This window comes from Trachemys scripta, chromosome 1 (genome assembly GCF_013100865.1).
Source record: "Trachemys scripta elegans isolate TJP31775 chromosome 1, CAS_Tse_1.0, whole genome shotgun sequence".
Classification (NCBI taxonomy): domain Eukaryota; kingdom Metazoa; phylum Chordata; order Testudines; family Emydidae; genus Trachemys; species Trachemys scripta.
This window is the reverse complement of record NC_048298.1, coordinates 154,442,913-154,461,920: the sequence shown is the minus strand read 5'-3', so window position 1 is coordinate 154,461,920 and position 19,008 is coordinate 154,442,913. Positions and strand designations below refer to the sequence as shown.

Below are 19,008 nucleotides of genomic sequence, written 5' to 3'. Positions count from 1 at the left end.
ATACTCTGTAACCATCTCACCTTCCCCTCCATGCTGTGGTACAAAGGAAGACCCACAAGACAATTGGTTAGCTCATACCCCAGGATGAGCCAGTCCAGTAGAGCAGAGTTCCATGCTTTCTGGAGGCAGGAAGAAGGTACAGTGGAGTTGGAAACCTCGAGATGTGAATGAGACGTGAAGGTCTCTGTTCCCGTTCATCATCATCCTTCATGCACCATCAGTGCATCAGGCTGAAGTCAAACCTATTCTGGGCTCATTTTATCTGGCCTTTTATATTCAGAGGTAATAATGACGCTTCATCTCTGCTGCTATTCACACTAAGGAAAGGGATTTGTTGTCCTTACCACACTGTAACTTACTTGTGCTGATGCCTCCACTTCCCAAGATGGCACCACACTTGCTGTTGGGTCATTTGCAGTGGATAATCCACTATAATAATCTGATTTTTATTACAAGTGCCCTGGTACAGTCCTGCAGCTTAGTTTGGTTGCTGCCTGTAGCTGGTGCCACATAAGAAGGAATGAAGACAAAAATTATTTTGCTTGTTTTTTGTGTGTGTGTGGAAAAATACACCCTTATTCTCACATGCATACTTTAACAACTCCATTACCTATATATCCAAAAGTATATAGATAATATAATCAGATCCTAAAACACCACTGAGGTACAAGAGTAAGAGCATGCATTACGTAGGGTATGAAGTGACAACTGGACCCTTTACTGTGACTGGGAGACTCTTTCCCCTTTGTTAGGTAAGCTGTTAGACAGTCCGAGAAACCAAGCCATAAATGGGTTCAGGACCAGTCACAGTTCAGAAGAAATCTGTACTAATGAGAGCCCTGCACAGGGAAGCTAAAGAGGCACTAGGAAACATTCCTGTAAGTGACTCTTTCGTACTTTGTGCAATAAAGTTCTATTCAGCTTCTGAAGCTTTCTGTGCTGTGTCTTCTCTCCCACTCCCCATCTCATCCACAGTGCAGCACACACACACACTTTTTTATAGTTATACACCTATAATTGGTATGTTCTCAGATGCACTCACTTTTCTTGAAGCTGAGGTTAATCTTCCTTGAAGGCTTAGATTTTACTCCTGTTTAATTTTGCTCAATAAAATTCTTCGCCATTACATAAAACCCCATTGGAAATCAAGCTGGGATATTCAATGCATATTACCCTTGACCTGCAGAAAAATTCCCTGGAAAGTTTTAAAAAGAACCTGTTACCACCGAATTCTGGGAGTACTTAATGTTAGTTTTCAAAATGCTTAAACAACGTCAACAGCAGGATTGCTTATTGCTTGCAGAAGCGCAAGAGAGATTATACGCGCTGTGTCTGAGTAAAGCCTTATTGATTTTTGCAAACCTAAATAGGTGAAAGCTTTGCGAGAAGCTTCTTTTGTATCTCATCCCTCCGCGTATATGTACAGTGTAAAATATCATTAATTAATATAGAGCTCAAATGATCAATAGTGCATTTTAATGGGCTGCAGGCTCTTGCTCTGGTTTGTGGATCCTAGAAGATATATATATGTTAATTTCTCAAACTGAGTATAGCAGGATACAATATTAGTTTAAATATAAACTGTGGCTAACTGTATGTACCTCATTCTGAAGGTACTGAGTCATGGCTGGCTCAGACAAGCTGTCTTGTTTCATTTCATTGTACTGAAGATTATGATTGTCAGATTTAGGTATACTAGTCTGCAGCACAGACGTGCACAAGAGGATAGGAGCATAAAACAAGGGGAAGGCATGTTAGATACCTGTCCTCCTGAGTTGTGGCATTTTGCCCTCCTTAGCACCAAGACAGCAACTGATAGCCAGAGCAGTGGGTCAGGAGAGGGTCCCTAGTACATATTGCTGGGGTGTATCTGCTTGATTAGGTGGACCCACTCACTCTTCTTTTCCTGTCACACACAGAGTCCACGCCTGGAGGGGTGCTGACGAGGCCTCCAGAGCAGTGGGTCCTAGAGTTAACACATTATGGAGATGAATGGGGCTGATTAAACCTCACAGAGCAACTGTTTTAGGCTGGATTCAGACCCAGGCAAATATCCTGCATTGATTACTCTTGTTTCACAGTTCCTTCACAATCAAGACACTTATGTAGAAACTTACTTTATCTAACAAAAGCAGAAATTCTGAGATTATTGCACAACTCCAGAAGTTAGGGCTTTAGCTAAGGGACTATAGAGTCTATACCTTTAACCCTTGATTCCAAGCCTGGGTTTATCGTAAGAAAGATAGGCTTTCACTGTATGAGAACACAGCTATTAAAAAGGGAAATAACTACCCAATGTGAAAAGTAACTCTAAATTGGAAACTGTGTTCACCTATGTGTTTGTACATCACAGGATTTGAACCCGATACAATACAAGTAATAATAATAATTTAAAAAGTATGGTCCCACTTATGCTGATCTGATAGTCTTATATCCTGCCTGGGAGAATTGAGAAGGAGGAACTGCCTCCCATCTTAGCTTTTCAGACAAACTTGGGTTGAGCAGTTGGGTAATAAAAAAAGCATTCAAATCTCCAAGGTTCCCTTTCTGCAAAGTAGAACATCCCAAAACAGTTAGCAGATATTAGAAATAAAGAGGAGTGAGCCTAGTGGAGCACTTCTACAAAGGCTTCCAATCCCCCTGACAACAGCAAAGACAGCAGTGTAATCTTGAAGTTGACCTGGGCATCCGGAAGATTTTCAATAAAGCATGTGCAACCTGAAGTGTCTGCAGTGATCATCAGGATAAGCCCACCATAATTGCCAGAAATCTGTGTGCTTAAAATTGAGATGTGTTTTTGGTACATTGGAAGAAGATCACCAGTGACAAGGGAGCAGGTGTCAAAGGGGACATGTAAAATAATTCCTTGTAAGGACAATTTATCCACAGAGCAAATTCAGTGCAGAGAGGTGAAATATAAGCATCTTCACAGTGTCTCAGCAATCTCCTTATTTCATTAGTTCAGTATCAGTGCCTCACTGCCAAGTGTGCAGAACTGTACCAAGCTATGGGTCCACTACAGTAAACAGAGAGCAACAAAAGTGGGCTGGTTTGGGGAGGTAGGAGAGAAACCTAAACTAAAATTGGTATTTCTTAGGAAAAAGAGCCCAACTTCCCTTCCTGACCAAAAAAAGAACTCTATTTTTGTTATATCACATGATCCATCCATCCATCTCAAATGCACTGAGTGAGTTAGCACTAAACATCTCAATGAAATGTGCAGTACATAATCCATCCTGTGTGCCACCCCCCTGAAAGTTTGTTTCATTAAGGAAAACAAACCTCTTATTAAAAACAGCTAACATATAGCATTTCCTCTTCAAAAAAACCTTCATCTAAAAGACAGCAACCTCACTGGTTAATGACATGCGTAGTGTGTACTCCAATAAATCAGATAAATAACACTTACAAGTCATTCTTTCTAACTTTTAATTAAAATACACTTTTTTTCCTTTTTACATGCTTGATTATCCTCCTATTTGGAATGCTCTGAAAGTTTTTGCCAGAGAATAATCCTATGAAAGCATAATATTATTCTATACTGAAAGGAGCAATTTGAGAGTGCAGAGGGACTACTGGCAAGTTGTACCATTGTTTTAGCTCTCTCTTATGCATGTACTCATTGGGAACAGAAGGAAAAAAGAAAGAGACCAATTACTAACTAGGAGAAGAGATGAAGATTAGCTGTCTTTTTTATATCTTGGTTTCTTCTCTGGGCCAAGTGTTGCCCTTTTGACAACCATTTCCTTCACAGACTGACAGATCAGTACTGCTCTCTGCTGCCTGCGTGTAGCTTTTGCAGCAGCAGCTTTTCACCCAGCTGTGATAGTGAAGAGAGAAATCCACGGGGTGGAGGAAAACAAACAGATAAGCATGTTCACTTTTCAGTCGGTTCAGAGAGTTTAATTTTAAAATTAAGTCAATTCTCCCATCCATTTTCATCATCTTTTATGTCAGGGTTGCTCTTTGTATTAAACTTTTTCTCTTTTTTGTATTATGCCGGTGCTTTCTATTTTGCAGTGTTGTTTTTCATCTTATAGGTTATACAAACCCATCTGGAATTAATCTTTAAAAGAAGAATGCCCCTCTAATTTCTTACATTAATTACATTGTACAAATTTACCCCTTCTACGTATTACCATGTTTGTCTGAATATAAAAGTTAGCTGGCTTATTGCTGTCAAGGTTCCAATGAATTAAAACATTAGAAATAAAGCAAATCAGAGAGTTTCCAAAAATCAGGGGAACTTGTGAAACGGCACAGAGTGAATACACAGGGGATGGCTTTTTCCTTTTTCTTAGCCTGTGAGCTAATTGAACTGGGGCTCCGTTAGCCATCACTCTCTAGGAAGAAGTTATTACAGAAGCTGCTTTACGCCACTGAGCTTAGCAGTATCTCTGGAGGCACAACTGGTCCTTTATTAATATCATTGACACAACATGAGGCAATTGGAATAAGACAACAATGTTAGTCTCACCCCATCCATTATAAGGGAAATCAGCTGTATGATAGCTGACAATGTTGCTCAAAGTCATTTTCAAGTTCTTCCCAGCAGAGAAAAGAAACTAAGCAGCTCATATCTGGAACAATGGCCTTCGTGGTACATTACACCTTGGTAGCAATAGCTAATGGAGGAAAGCTGAGGTATAGAATGGTAACTTCGGGCTTTTCTTTAAGTGGGCACTGGTGAGCTCCAGTCTGATCAAATACCGTGCCCACTAGCTAATCTGACAGATCTGCTGTTAAAAGATTTACCACTACTAGCAGCAGATAAGGATACAGTACACCAAAATTAATTTCTACATTAGATGGCAAAGGAGGTTGAAAAGGAGGTGCACCCATGTGTAGACTATGTTTTAATAGAAAGTGGCAGCTTCTTCCCACTCCTCCCCATTTAAGAAGACAAGTTTGGGAAGAGGCTAAAAAAATGTGCACTCCCTTCTTCCTCTAGACATATCTAACTTATGGTATGGATACAAATGGCACATTATATATTAACTCAGGTGGAGTAGGAAAGTGGGTCCCACCCATCTAATAGTTATGGGCATCTTGCAAGGGAAGCTCACATCATTTATATAGGGAAAACAGCTTTGCAGGCTGTTGAAAGATAAGATTGAGTGCCACAATGGAAGGGTGGTCTTGTGGCTAAGGCACTGGCCTGGGCTCCCAGCTGTGCCACAGATATCCTGTGTGAGCATGTACAGTTAAGGTGACCAGATGTCCCGATTTTATAGGAAGTCCCGATTTTGGGGTCTTTTTCTTATATAGGCTCCCCCACCCCGTCCCGATTTTTCACACTTGCTGTCTGGTCACCCTGTGTACAAGTAATTTCTCTGTGGCTCAGCTTCCCAGGTGTCAAACAAGAACAAGCCCACCATTTCCTTCCCCTCCCCTCCCCCACTCTCCTTTGTCAATCTTATCTCCTCAGAATATATACACTCTTCAGTGCAGGGATTGTTTTACTACATGTTTGTATAACACTGAGCACAATGGAGCCCTGCTCTTTGCTGGGGCTTCTAGTTGCTATTGAAATGTAAATAGCTAATACGTAATCACCAGTCTGAAATGTTACTTAATGAAGATCATTTTGATTTTTGCCTTTCCTTTGCCAGCAGATTGCACTCTTTCAAAACTCAAAGCCAGCAGTATGGTATTTTAGGCCTCCTCTGGGACTGTGATGATGAGGATTTAGGACTCAGGAAAGACTAGATAAGCAAGAAGTACTGTACACTATAGTGGCGACAGTGAAGGAATTGTAGTGTATTGGGGAGCATGGATTTTTCAGACCATTTTGTAAGTCTCCTCTTAATTAGGGCTCAGCCCAACTCTCACTGAGATCAATGGGAAGTCTCCCGTTGAGTTCAGTGGGAGCTGGATCAGGCCCTTTAGTAGACACATGTTTTTGTTAATTCTGCGTTCTACCTTCAGGGGTGGTTATTACAAAATGGTTGCAGAATGGACTTCCTGGTGGAGAATAAGTACCATCTGCTCCATCTGATTCCCATCAACATGTTAGATTTGCTGCTTCAGTGAATGAAGTTACCATTAGATTTTTTTTAATTGCCCACCTGATGTCAACTTTATTATTTCCACATACACCACGTGCAGCAAAAACATTATCATGATGTAAAAAACATGTTGCATAGGTATAATTGACTCATATTATACATGCAAGTTTTATTGTTGCTGTTACTGGTTAGCCAAGACTGTAAATCCCAGGAATAACATAAGGAATCCATCAAGCATGGTTCAGATTACACAGTGATCATTCATTCTTTCTAACAAGGCAGACACTGTTCGGTATTAAATGATGATGTTCAGATGCTGGCCTATGGTCATCCATGCCTGAGTTTGAAATACAGCTTATCTCCATAGAATCTACAGAACTTAAACCAAAGGAAGTTTGGTTCTCCCAGTCCAATGGCACCTGCTTAAGTCAGTCAGATGACTTGTTTTGACTTGCACAGGAGAAAAGTACAGGAAAACACTTTAAAATCCTTTGAGTTTATTTAACAGCACTGCCATTTGGGGCTGGTATGTAAAGTCCAGGACTGGCAACACAGGAAGAGAGAAAACCCAGGATGAAATGTCTCAGAGACTATCATTTCCCAGTTAAAGTGCTCCTCTGGTTTAAACAGATGTACACCAACAGGGCCTATGAAAAATACTAAGAGTGATTCACTCCCCTTAGTCCTTTTTAGTATCATCTGGCAACATAAGTGGAGAACCAGAATCAAAAACTGTAGTTGTGCTGCATTAAATAATTTAGCCTGACAAAGGCTGGTTAACAAGGAATGTTTCCAATGACAGAGTGGTTGTAAGGTTACATCTTGCACTGACTTAATGACTGTTTTAACTCCTAGGAGTCTCCAGATTTCTCCCTGTCAGGCATTCTACATGGCTCCCTGGTGAGTAACTTTAAGAGAAACCTAGTGAGTGAAAAAGGACTTGTGAATCAGGCCACATAATTTCCAGGGTTGTACAAGCTGCATCCATTTATTTCCAATGGATTACAGTGATCTCAGTTGTTCACTGACCCAAAACACATGTGCCAAGAAAAACACCCTCTGAAATTAAACAGGAAGTCCCATAAAGAATTTTCAGAGCTGAATTCCAGACCATATTACTTTAAAAAGAAAAACAAGCCTCTTAAGTCAAGAAGATTGACAGCCTCTCCTGACACATGGTTCCATCAACCCTAATGTCAGCATGTTAACTTCTTCACAGATTTCCTTACTAGTCTGCCTAAAGTGAGGGAAAGCACCAGATTTAAGGGGCCCCCGACTCCTCTCACAGCTTCGTCAACCATAACCCTCATTTTCCTAGCCTGGCTCACACAGACTTATCTAGGGAAGGATATCATAACTTTCCCCAGAGTGGCTCCCATGTGGTTTGTATCCCACACACCAAATGAAAACAACAACAACAACAACAAAGGGAATAAAGGGGAGTTAAAAGGACCAAGCCATTTTGAGGATAGTTTTTTCACTGATAGTGTAAGGACATATACTCACACTTTTTCATACCTGTGGACCAATGTGCAGGCATAGGGAGTTCTGTGACTATCCGGTTTAACTCCTGGGATCCTTCATTCATCTCTTTTGGGTTGAGAGGTGGTTAAAAAAATGAAATCACTAGAGCCAACTGGAGGAAAGAACAGACAGAGTATATGCTTTCTACTTGGCTTTCTCTCAAGCCATAGTGCTAGTTAGCTGCATGCTTACCAGAGATCGACTGCTACCTCACAAGTCAACAAACCTCCACATCACCACTCCTTCTTAAGGTTTCATTTCTTTTAAAAGCACAGTAAACACAAAGCTTAAAGTGATATCCAAAATCTTTGCCCTTGGATAACTGGTAGAATAAAAAAGCTACTAGTAGCAATTGTTGTTTTAGTAGCAATTGTGAAGCACTAAGCAACGAGGGTGAACCCTACAAAAAATAAATCTTAAAACACCAGAGTAGGCACTAGATATGAAAAGTAGCTAGCCCACAGATGTGGAATAAACTTTTCAATTACTTAAGTGTGTGACCAATAACTAGTTCACTAGATCCAAACCAAGTTTCCAAGTTTGATTATCCTAAAACTTTTAGGATGTTTGAAATCTGGATTTGAATGTAGATCCAAATTTTGCAAATAACCTCATCTACATTCCAGCACACATCAGTTAGGTTGTTATATCATTTATAAAACCAAAGCACTTAAAAGCAAATAAGTAACTACTTAAAGGATATCAGAAATTTTACTTTGCCCTTATAGGAAATATAAATTATTCATTTTTATTCACATTGAGTACAAAGAAATTAATATCCCTTCATTACACAATCAGCTTAACTGACCAGTTGATTCTGTTAATAAATATTGTTATCCTGAATTCAGTATCTAAATATTTTCTGTTAAGAATTATATTTAGGTGGGAAATATCAGTTATTAAATGTATAAATTGACAGAATTATGAGTTTTTCTAGAGAATAATATTGAATATGTTATTTAAATAAAAAAATATATCATGTTATTGATTTATGGTGAAATTATGAACCTAGATTGGCAATTGAGACTGATTAAAGTATTACTAATGTGTACATACATCATTTAAATGTGTTTTGTGTGGATTTTGTGTTGGGCTTATATTTGAAGTTTCCTACTGGCCCCATGCCTCCAAAACCACGTCTTTTCTGCTTAAACTATACGGAGATTTTGCTAGTTGTCAGCTACAGAAGGACACTTTTGTTCTTTCTAACCTACATAGAGAAACAGAAGGCAACATATGTGGTCATACACAAAGGCCACGATCTTGCAGAGACTCATGCATAAGTGTAACATTTCTACTCTGAACAGCCCTATAGAAATCAAGCCAGGGTAAAGTTGAAATGATTGTGTCATGATGAAATATGCATCTCTTTGTACTTGATGTGAATAGATGAATAATTTACATTCATTATACAGACAGTGTAAAATTGATGAGGTCCTTAAATATTCACGTGTTTGCAAGTTTTGTAAATGATGCAACACAAGTACAGAAATATCATTTAGTAACCTGCCCTCCCCTCAGCCCCCAGTCGCTTTTTTTTTAAGCAGAGGTGAGGTCATTTGAAAAATTTGGATCCAAGCCTAAGTCCAGATTTTAAACATCCTTTAAAATTTAGGGTGTTCAGTGAAATCAATGGAACTACTCCTGGTAGTAAACTTAACCATGTACCTAAATATTGGCCATAGTGTCCTATTCTACTTCCACTGAAAAATGCAAAAATCTCCCACTGATGTTAATAATGATTTAAGGCAAAATCCAGAGGTAAGCTCATCACTAATGTTTACCAAGTACCTCTGACTCAGTATCTACAGTAGTTTTTCCTCTAAACTTCTTGGTACAGTACTTGGCATCACTTCTGCCACTTGGCATATCTCCTGTTGCAAGGCATTTTGTCTTAATACATCGTTTAAAGCAATCTCAACCTCGGGAACCTAAAATATATATTTACCTTTTTAAATCTTTGTTTATTGGTGGGAGGTGTGTGTGTGTGTGTGTGTGTGTGTGTGTGTGTGTGTTAAAAGAGATAATAAATTGAAGCTGAAATGAGGAAATCAATGAAAGATGGCAGGAATCCACATGTGAGTAAAATTTGTAAGAATGCACATCAATACAAAAAAAACCCCTATCAATCTCATTATGAATATATTAGAAAACTGTAGCTAGTGTTTTTTTCTGAAAGTATGAAATCAGTAATTCTTTCCTTTATCATTATAGATTATGACAGGACATGACTTAGGTACTGTATTGGGAAGATCTAATTATCAACTGATGAGTCATACTATACAATTTTGGCTGTAATCAGTCATGTTCTAAATGGAATCCAAGCTACATGATGGTAATTATCCATTGTGGATGGGAGGACATGGTGATTTATTTTTCAAAGTGGTGGTGCCACCTGATATATTCACAAAAAGGCTGCAAAAAGAGTTGGCTGCAGGACAAAATGTTTATACGGTGTGAAAAGGAACTACTTATCTAGAAGGCTAGCCTAATAATAGTAAACTATGCAGTTTTATCCCCAGCTCCATGCCAATGTATTATAAAGTTCCCGTTGAACACACTACAAATACACACTCACCTCCTCCTCTCTTTCTGCCCCGCTAAACATTTGGCTTCTAAAAAAGCACAAGGTGCAGCACATTTGTGTACCAATATTGAAGTGCAGGCTGTGGCTGCTATTACTAGCAATTGGGAGTCATAATGTTTCTTGGAGTGATCTGGCATGAGAATGTACAGGCACTGCCATTGGGATTGGTGTCTCAATCTGCTACCCCTTTGCAAACCTGCACAAGGGCCAGCTATAGCTCTGGCCTTATATTACCGACATTTTGTAATACACATAAAGCCAGGTCATCAGCTGGTATAGATTCCTCAATTTTATTGGAGCTAAATTAATTTACACCAGCTAAGGAGCTGGTCCATAATCTATGGCATATTTTTGGGCATGATTATGAACTCAAGAATATTAACATTTGGCATCTCTATGGTACCTCCATTGGAAGAGCTCTAAAAACTTTTATATTCACTAATAAGTTGAGAATGTCAACACCTCTATGAGGAAGATACTATCCCCATCTTACTGATAATGTAGCAAACCTGTAGGAGCACTAGGAATTGATATCTCCACTCTCATTCCTGTTTTTCTAATGCCAGACCATGTTTCCGCCTCTTTTAAACAGGGAAGGCGGCCTGTGTGACCTTAGGCAAGTCACTTAGTCTCTCTCTCAGTTTCCCCATCTGTAAAATGGGGAAAACAGCATTGGCCTACTTCCCAGGTGTTGTGAGGATAACTACATTAAAGATTGTGAGGCTCTCCTATGCTACTGTAAAAGGGGTCATAGAATGCATCAAAACCCAACATCTTCAGTTGCATCTGGAAACAAGTTGGTGCTATTAGCGAGAAGTGAACCTAAAACGTTTTGGAGATTTGTGCTGGTTTAGTCAAATTTGTTGGATGCTCAGCTGGAGTCTATTTTAACTTATCCAGATTCCTTTAGTCTAAAAATTGCCAACAAATTATATGAAAACAGGTTGTTTTAAGGGGTTTTGGCATTCAGCTTCAAGTCATATTTGAAACTAGGCATTGCCACAGGCATGTAAAAGAGAGTGGGGGAGCATTGTTGTCAATGCTCAAATAAGTTTAAGTTTCAGTCAGAGTTTGAGACTCATTTTATCCATATCGGTTTGATCTTCTTTAATAAATATAAACTCTATATTGAGTTTATAAAACAGGTATTATTTACTTAATAGCCCATAACAATTTCCAGAGAGAATTTATATTTCACAGATCATTGACTTGATATATTGTGACAGCTCTTCTGAAGATGTTCTGGTCTACTGGGTCATTATGGACACCATGCATAGATAGTAAATTAATGCCCTAACTTTCCTAGCAACATTTGTGCTCAAAATATTTATCACTCAAGACCCAAATACAAAGTCAAATATTGTAAATTTATTTTTAAAAAGCAAGAGCAGACCATTTTCTTGCAAGCCTGTGTGGTTTTAAAAGTCATTTTATGAATTATATAATGCAGAAAGTATTTTATTTGTGTACTACTAAAGTGGGATAAGTCAGTGGCTCTCAAACTTTCCAGACTACTGTACCCCTTTCAGGAATCTGATTTGTTTGAGTACCCCAAGTTTCACCTCACTTAAAAACTACTTGCTTACAAAATCAGACATAAAAATACAAAAGTGTCACAGCACGCTATTACTGACAAATTGCTTACTTTCTCTATTTATCATATAATTATAAAATAAATCAATTGGAATATAAATATTGTAGTTACATTTCAGCGTATAGTATATATATGGCAGTATAAACAAGTCATTGCATGAAATTTTAGTTTGTACTGACTTCGCTAGTGCTTTTTATGTAGCCTTATGTAGATGAGTTGACTCCCCACTACCTCCCCCCGGAAGACCTCCGCCTAGCCCAAGGGGGAGAACTACTGTGCTAGATAATTCACAGATGGTATAGGATGAAATGGTCCCTGCCCCAAAGAACTTACAGTCTAAGGCCCGGATCCCACAAAGACTTGCACAGCTGATCTACTGCACATTTATGAATAGTCTCCCATTCACCTCAGATTACTTAATAGTGCATAAGTTTTAGCTCTTGGTTTCAGGACTGAAAATTCTTATCCATATGCATATTATCATTCACGTAATCAGCGCCATTGATTTAAGTGGGACTACTCATGTGGGTAACATTGTACCACATTCACACGTATGCAGGATCACAACCTAAATTTTAATGAGCAGCTGAACACAGTTCACAATGAGCAGAATGGCAAATGGAAAGAGACAGGCTGCGGGGGGGAGGACAAAGGCTATAGCAAACATAAGCATGTTCTTGTTCAATTAGGATGTGCACATTTGGTAATTCTTGTAGCTCTTTTATTAAATTAAAATAGAGAAAAATATAAGATGACAAATATTATTGACGCTCTCTTGTGATTTTAAATTAGCTCAAACAGAACTTTTTGTTTTTCAAATGTTATTTGAAAAAAATCACTTCTGGAATTGATATCATGTTTTGCCAAGACTTAACCCGAAGCAAGTTTTTGTGGCTCAAATTATAAAACACTAAAAAAAATATGGAAATATTGAGACCTTGAACTGTAGTGATGGTAATGGAGCCACTATCGACTGGTTTAACATACTGTTAATGTAGATTCAGTTGAAATGTATGGGCTAATTAAGCAGTAACAAACCCCGGATGAGTAAATTCAAATTCAAAACAAGATATTAAAAACAAAGGAGGAAGGAATTTATTATAGAACTGATCCCTAAGCAGCTGCCTGTGAAGACAGTATGCAAAACATAATGAGTAAAATCTTGGCCCACTAAAATCAACAAGAGTTTTGTCATGGACTCCAGTGGGGTCAGGGTTGTATCCAAGGTGCATTATCACTCCTAATTTCAGAAGGCTGACAGAAGTCAGACCAAAAGGGCCAGGCACTCAGGAGTCAATGGTCCATTTTCTTACCACTCAATTTGAAAAAGGTAATACTTTGAACAAACTACTGCTTGGAACAAGAGGAAAGGGAAAGGAACTAAATTGTCTAGTAGCCACAAGCAGGAATGGCAGTAGGTAGGAGGTGTGGATACCGTAGAAGACATTGGGAAAATAGAAGCACGAAGCCGAGTTATCTGAACTATGATAAATCATTCTTATGAAATTCAGAAGAAAGGTTGAGAGGGCATGAAAGTTTGGGGATATTCAAGATTCCAACTGTACTAGCCCCAGTGCAGTCAGCCATCCCTGGAAATTGGGATATAATGCTTCTCTCTCTAAGGTAATTTATATGGCCAAAGATGCCTGGAACAGAAGGATTCAAAGATAACAGTAGTATCTGATGGCTATTTGGTGGCCCACATGAAATAAATTGGTGGCCTCAGTCAGGTTGCTAATGGACAGTTACCCTAATTCAAATCAATGCAATTGTTTGGCAGGAGAGTGGCAAATGATTGAATGGCTATGGAATCTAATCTCTCAACCCGGAAGTCAGCCCAAAACACTTATTTATGCACAGTTACCAAACAAAACCATAGAGTTTTAAAATAGTTAGCGCGTCTATATATTCAAACACTAATTAATCATAATTACACCCGGTGAGGATAAACATCATTCTCCTTCTACAGATGAGGAAACTAAGGTGAAGTGATTTGCCCAAGGTCACAGAGTGAATCAGAGTTAGAGCAGAGTTTAGAATTTAGGACTACAGCTGGTCAAGAAATGGAATTTCTGTCCCATGGGAAATTCTGATATTTTGATGTTTGTTTCCATCCTAAACCAGGATTAAAGTTTAAAATGTCTAAAATTTTCACACAATGAGAGGCTTTCAACAATTTTTACATAGAAATATTGAAATGATTTTTTTGGTTTTTATTACACTTTCAGTCAAAACAACATTTTGAGATTTCAAAACCACATTTAAGTGAAAGTTTTGAATTCCCCAGTGGGGGAAAAAACCCCAACATTTTACCAAGGAAAAAATGTAATTTAGCAAAGCCACATTTTCCTGCCTTCTCAAATGCTGCTTCAGACCACACTATCTTTCAATAACCCAACTTCTCTGAAAACTTGGCCTACAGGTTGCCAGGAGGTTAGTGTACATCAGTGAAATTAGTCTGAGTGTCAGAAGTGAAATAAAACTCAAAACCAAGGCAGTTTAATCAGGTAAAAGTTTGCCATAAATAATGTACACAGCTATTCATCCCAGTCAGCCAGCACAGACTTAGTGAGACTATATACAAATCTTGACACATTTGAATTCAGATTTAGGAACATGACCTTTGGATGAGTTCAGATTCTTTTCATTCTGGCCCAGTTTAAACCAGAGCTTGTCTGCTTTTTATACATAAAGGAGGGAATTTATAAAATGTTACCAATTATTTATATACCTCAGTAATGGCTAAGCTTCTTCATCTGTAGGAAAAATGACAGCATCTACTCATTCACCTAACACCAACTTCTACTTATTTTAATATATTTTAGATAAATGTAATTGGCTGCTTACTTTAATATAAGTGAGAACATGGGTGAGTTCAACAGTTAGAAAGAGAGAGTAACCAGTCAAGAGAATGTCAGATTTTGGCTAAGAATCCATAGCTTTATGAGATCCCGAAGTAGATGAGATTAAAATACACAAGCTTTTACATTAGTACCCTGTTTCCCTGAAAATAAGACATCCTCCGAAAATAAGGCCTACTTACAGTTTTGCCTCTCGTTGTAATATAAGGCATCCCCCCGATAATAAGACCTCCCCGATAATAAGGCATCCACCGATAATAAGGCATTTTTCATTTCTGAAAAATAAGACATCCCCTGAAAATAAGACCTAGCGCATCTTTGGGAGCAAAAATTAATATAAGACACTGTCTTATTTTCGGGGAAACAGGGTATAGTAGAACAATGGAAAAATACAGAATAGAAGAGAGGTCCTCTTTATTCATTTATATGGAATGTAGCCAATGACAAGGACACTGAGTAGAGGTAACAACTGATTTATATGATAGATTTATCCCTTGTTTCCATCTGTGACTTATCCATGGATAGATTTGAAGTTGTACAAATCTGGTCATTACTCAGAATTATTGCATGTGAATGTACTTCAGCTTATGGGTTGTTATCTTATTGTTCACCTTGAGTATGAGGTGTTCAAAAAATGTGATTGGTTACCTAAGACATGGTATTTTTGCTCTCTGGCTGACTAACTGAAATTTAACAAACAGGAGAAGGGCTTGAGAAAAATCACTGGGGCTTTGATTATTCTTACGAAATGGGTGAGTTACCAGGAGACAACAGGCAGGGCTGCTGGAACAATTTGTATAGTGGAGGTGCTGAGAGCCATTGAACCAAACTGTAAACCCTGTATATAATGGAAACCACTTCAAGCCAGAGGGTGCAGCAGCACCCCTAGTTCCAGCACCTATTCAAGCAGGTCTATGGAATTTTAGAATTCCTCTTTTTAATAAGAGTACTGTTATTCTCACTCTATATGCAAATGCCAGCTTTTAAAATACCTGGGTTTCTCCCTGACTGAGGCAGACACACAAACCACTGAAAGCAAGATTTATTTCTGTTTATAATCATTTAAATTTAATTTCTTGTCACATTCACAAAGTAATTGTTTGTATGTGCATAATTCTGATGAAGGGTGAGGCAGACAGATCTTTATATGACTTATTTGACTGTGTTTGTGTCAGACCTATGGTCAAGATTTTTGCACGGTCCTAGCTGCAACAAGTGTATTTACATACACTTCTGATTAACCATGTTAGTGCCATGCCCCTGACTTGGGGTTTTGAGAACACCACAGCCCCTGCCATGCTGTGCTGGCAAACACTCTTATCCTATATATATCTGCCAAGGGCATTTATTGAATGTACCTATCTCCATTTTCCACTGACTTCAGTTCTATCATTATGGGCCTTGACCATCCTCCTGGCCATATTCCAGGTACACAGACAGATACCAGGTGCCTTCTTGGTCCTGTAGTCCTGCCAGATTAGAAGATTTGTGTCCTGGTAGTAGTGGAACAGCAACCTTTCCATCTCCACCTCACAACTGCTTCTGCCACTGAAATGTATTTATTTATTCTTAACACTTCTGCAAAACTCTCCCTCCCTACCAAGAGCTTTCAAGACAGCTGTGCAAACACTTCCTCCACTAATGCCCTCCAATACGAGCTCACAGAAAAAATATCAGACTATCTCATTTTTCATGAATATTACTGTGCTCAAAGTGTAACTTGCAAGAATGTTCCCCTAAAGCGAATAAAAGTGATTGTGAATTCTATAAAAGTGCACTTTTGGTAGACAAAGCCCTAGTCTAGGTGTGAGAAGACCCAAGTCCTCTTCCCAACTCTGCCACCAAACTGCTGTGTGACTTTGGGGGCAAGTGCCGTTATCCATTCCATTTAAATTGCTAATTCTTCAGGCCAAACCAACCTAATTTCCTTCTTTGACAGGGTTAGTGGAGGGGGCTAGCAGTAGTCATGCTATATCTTGATTTTAGTAAGGCATTTGACACAGTTCAACATGACATTCTTATAAGCAAACTAGAGAAATGCGGTTTAGGTGAAATTGCTATAAGGTGGGTGCATAACTAGTTGAAATAATTAATTAATTGTATTTAATTTAATAGTAATTACTTTAATAGTAATTAAAGAGTAGTTATCAGAGGTTCACCAGTTTTTTGGTGGTCCCAAGACAAAATCTGAAACTGAGGCCCCCCCATGCTGCTAAAAAATTACCACTGAGGAAAGACAGGGGATGGGAGTGGAGGGGTTGGAAGAAAGGAAAAGGAATTTAGAGAGTGAACCTGCTTCTCAGTCACCCAGCAGTGGCATCTCCTGTCCCATGGGGCTGGCCAGGTTGCAACCTGGTGCACTGGAGCGCAGAACCACTCAAGTTAAGTCCAGCTGCCCCTCCATCACAACGGAAGTGCAGCTGGTTGAAAATTGAGCGAGTAGCACTGTGACCTGGTGCACAGGGTTGCACCACACGTTTGGCCTGGCCACCCCTCCATCACAACCTAATCTTTTAAACATCCACCAGCACTGTTTGTACGCTGCCCACATATGACCATTACCACCTGCTTGACATCAAATCTGGGCAGGTTAAATACCAAGCTAGAGGTTGCTTCCTGGCAATGGCTACAGACTTAGTTTTATCTGGATTAACAACCAGACCAATGCATGCTGCTTCTTGCCCAAGCAAATACTCCATTAGCTGCATTGATTCACCCGTCGGAGACAACAAGACAATATCAGCATTTTGAAGATCTCAAAACAGAATGGCATTCTGCTTAGTGCCACTGACATCTTTCTTTTCAAGTTATCCATCAACCAATTAATGCTGATATTGAACAATGATGATTGAATGGAGCATTTCTGAACTCCCATGGAGCTAGGAAACCATGCTGTATATCTTCCATTGACTATGCACATCTTTCCATTCTTCTATAAACACTGATTTTCAATCTTTTTTCATTTACAGACTCCTAAAAATTTTCAAATGGAGATGTGGATCCCTTTGGAAATCTTAGTCTGCTGACCCCCAGAGGTCCACAGACCACAGGTTGAAAATCACTGCTCTAGAGAGCTCTTCTTTCTATGACACTATCTTCTCAGGGATGCTGAGCCACCTCATCAGCTCTCAAAAACCTGCTTGGATGCACTGAATCAAACGCCCGAAGGAAATTTATAAAAAAATGATGCATGTGGCTTATTAAATTCAGCCACCTTCACAAAAAGCTGTCTCTAGGTAGAGATCTGGTTGACAGTGGAACAACCAGATTGAACACCACACTGAGTATCCCAGCCTTTGCTACAAACTCCATCATTGATTTGATATGTTAACGCAGAAGCGAAGACTCTCCCTGGGACCAACAAAAGCATAATGTTTGGCCTTATCGCCCTTTTCGAACAAAGGCAGAATAACACCATTCTTCCAGCCATCAGGGATGATATCAATGTGCCAGAGGGTCAAGAAAAAGCCTATGCAGCCATTGTAAAACAAAACTCTCACCAGTCTTCAGCAACTCAAGGCTGATGTTTACAAACCCCTGGTGCCTTCCCAAACTTCAGCTTATAGACTGTGATCCAGATCTCTTCTTGACTGAAGGAAGATGGCTCTACTGGAACTTCCTGCCCCTCTTCAAATGGCAGAGGGACTGTAGGGGTGGACAGTTGAGGAGCAGTTTGAAATTATCTTCCCCTTGATGCAACTGATTCTGCAGTTGATCTGGTTGATGCTGCTATCCCAGTTCTTTGCTGGACAAGCTGGTGCCACCTTCCCCCTCAAACACTGCAAAGTTAAATAGAAGGAACGGAGATAATGCTTGGCAGCAGCCTGCTCTAAACTGGCTGACTGAGTCAACTTCCAGGATTTTTTTCCTTTCTTGTTCCAAAGTCACACCCATGCAGTCTTTGTTTTTGCTCCTTGATGAACACGTCTGAAGACTCAAATTGTATCCTCACCTTTTTCTTAGTTCTGACTGCAGTGAGCATCTCCTCACTGATCCATGGGTGATTTCTGAAGGGCTGCAACCCAGCATTGAACTCACAATGATCAGCTCTCATGACTCCCTCATCAGATGACAAAGAGAGTGAGACTTCAGTCTCTAATGCTTTGATAGTTCAAAACAGAAAGCTGTCCAATAACTTGGTTGTACTACGAGCTTTTAGTTGACTCAGACAATTTTGGCCCATTAACTGGCTATCTTCAAAGTCAGAGGTGCACTTTTGTCAGCAGAAGCCGATGGTCAGTGTCAAGTTCAGTATTTGTGAACCTTTGCATCTAGGACCATGACCGCCAATGACTGCTGACAAAGACATGATCAATAGCAGTCCTAGTGAACCATCTGGGCTGCAACAGATTTGCTTGTGAATCTTTGGGTGATGGAAGAGTCAAGAGCAATCACCATGTCATTGGTAGCCACAAAGTCCAGCAGTCGCTGCCT

General features: G+C 39.4%; 1 long non-coding RNA gene across 1 annotated transcript; it reads right to left on the bottom strand.

Annotated features, from left to right (window-relative positions):
• Positions 1-375: 375 nt before the first annotated feature.
• LOC117871055 lies at positions 376-1,952 on the bottom strand. Its single transcript, XR_004644137.1, has 3 exons — positions 1,763-1,952; positions 1,043-1,195; positions 376-500 (listed from the first exon to the last, which is right to left on the bottom strand). It is a non-coding gene; the product is annotated as an uncharacterized LOC117871055 (long non-coding RNA).
• Between the last annotated feature and the right edge of the window lie 17,056 nt (positions 1,953-19,008).